Raw genomic sequence first — 2,505 nt, forward strand, 5'->3', positions numbered from 1 at the left:
GTTCATTAATTGTGGTTGCTCAGTAAATATCAAAGTTCAGAGAACTTTGCAAAATCCCTCAATTCCTATTGGTTAATTGTTTTGCAATGATTTCTTGAATTCATTCCCTGATACGTACTGTATAACTTTCTTTAGGGACAATAATAGGCTGGCTCCAAAAGTGATGTAAACCACTAAACTTTAAGTTAAACGCCCCTTGAGAATCAATAGGGCTCTTTCCCAACCAGGTGAATCATATGCAAATAACTGAGTCCCTGTCATTATATTTTTCTCTTATCCTTTACTTCCCTTCACTACTTCATTGCTTAGGGGTCTAGGAAAACCAATGTGTATTTTTGGACCCCATTCCATTATCTGTATTTTGTTATGCTTAGGGAAACACTGCTTTACTTTTAAACTCACATTAGGTTATACTACTAAGTGCAAGAGTTTCAGCATATTTTTGGCACTTAAATATTTTTTAACTAATGTGCTTTGAGGCACCTTTTATTTTAGGGTACAATATATTCAGATGCATGCAATGATTTCCCTTTTCATATAGGAATATATCTCAAATGTCCTTACAGCTGTCCTTTCACTGATTCATTACTGCATTAATTCTTTATTTTTTTTAGATATTCTTGTATATTTACGTATATGTAACCAATTATATTTGTCATCTTCTAAGATACAATTACTTAATATAAGAGAATTGTTTCCAAGCAGATTATGAATATGGAAAATATAATATCATTACAAAAGAGGAGAAAATAACTCAGAACCAATGTCATAGTGTTAATGCATTGAAATTTATTTATTTCGTTACTATAACTACATAGTTTTAAAATACTAAATAATTTAGTAATATAGTAATTAGTACTTACAGAAGAGCAAAAGAGCTTATATTAAAGTAACAAATATAAACAACATAAATTATAAAAATGAACTGCTTGAGTGAGTAAATGCAAGCAGAAAATGGATAGTGTCCAATCTTTGAAAGAATGGAATTAAACTGTGAGGTCAATATTTATCCATTTTATGAATTTAGAACATACCCACATCCATTTGGTGCATGGATGATAGTGCTCAGGCAGAAAGCAGGAGTCTCACTTGTGGGACAATTTAGAGATCTGAATATGGGGCTGGGAGAACCTCTGCCAGGTGAGAAGAGAAATGTATGGAGCCCCATCAGGGAAATCCCCAATAATCTCCATATGTCCCCTTAAATTATTTCCTCATCTACATGAGCCTGCATGGGGCAAAACTCCAATCAGCCCAGTGGGAAGAAATTGCTGCAAAGCTGAAAACTTTGAAAAATTCAAGTAATACCTAGTGTGGAAGAGAATGAGTTTGGAGTTCAAGGCCAGCATATCTTATTAAATTCCTCACATTTTACCACCCAGAAAGATACGTCTTAGGAGTAAATACTATGTCCCATGGGTTCACCAAGGGCTATATCCTTGTATTAAGGCAATACTGAAATAGACCAACCTTAAAAATTTTTTTAAATTAAGATCTCACCGGATGATAGTATTCCACCAGGAACATAACTTCTGTTTTGTATTCTTTTATGAGATAGTCAGCCAAATATGGCCATAAGAGGAGACAAACAATAGGTTTGGGGGGTTGTTTTTTACACTCACAAGTCCTAGAGACAGGAGATGGGAATGAGGGGAAGGTTTAGGGGCCAGATAGAAGAGGTATGGCTCTGGTTGGTTAGTTTGCAGATCAAAGACAGGCTTCTGGCTGGGCTCTTACTATTTCTATGATTTAGTAGTCTCTCTTCAGCCAGAAGGTTTTATAAGATATCAAACCATCATAATATACAGAAAATGAAAAATATTTACAACAGGACTTTTATTAGAAAAAAAATCTATATTATTCAGAGGCAAATGCCAAAATCTATAAATCTCTACAATGTGCTGTTAGTGATGTTTAGCCTAGACTAAAACTTACTGGACATGCAAAGAAGCAGAAAATATGAACCATAGTCAGAGGAAAAGAGCTATCAAAAGAAACAGACCTAAAGACAAATGGTATGCTAAAATAAATAAGATAAACATAACTTTTCAGTGATCATGAAATATAAGTTAAAGAATCTACAGGAAACATTGTATATAATTGGTTAAGAGTTGTGGAGTTTCAGAATAGAGGTATTTTTATTTCTAAGTTCCTAAGAAAGTACCAAATGTGAATCCAAGATTTAAAATTATAATATTCATAAACACTGGCAAAAAATAATAACAGAATGAGAAATGTAGAAAAAGAAATAAATGGACTTGAAGATAGGTTAATAAAAATTATCAGAAATAAATATCTTAAAAATAAAAATAAGAATAAAAAATTAAAGGCACAATGACCTGTGGGGTAGTATCATGTGATCAAACAAGAAGAAAGAGAAAGTTCAAGGCAGAAGACCAATTTGAAAAATTATAGATAGCAATCTTCCAAACATTATAAAAGACATGAAGCCACAGAACCAAGAAGCTCAGCTAATATCAAGAATGATAAATACACAGAAAACCG

This window comes from Ursus americanus, chromosome 2 (assembly GCF_024610735.1).
Source record: "Ursus americanus isolate L20-20 chromosome 2, mUrsAme1.1.p, whole genome shotgun sequence".
In the NCBI taxonomy this organism is placed as follows: domain Eukaryota; kingdom Metazoa; phylum Chordata; class Mammalia; order Carnivora; family Ursidae; genus Ursus; species Ursus americanus.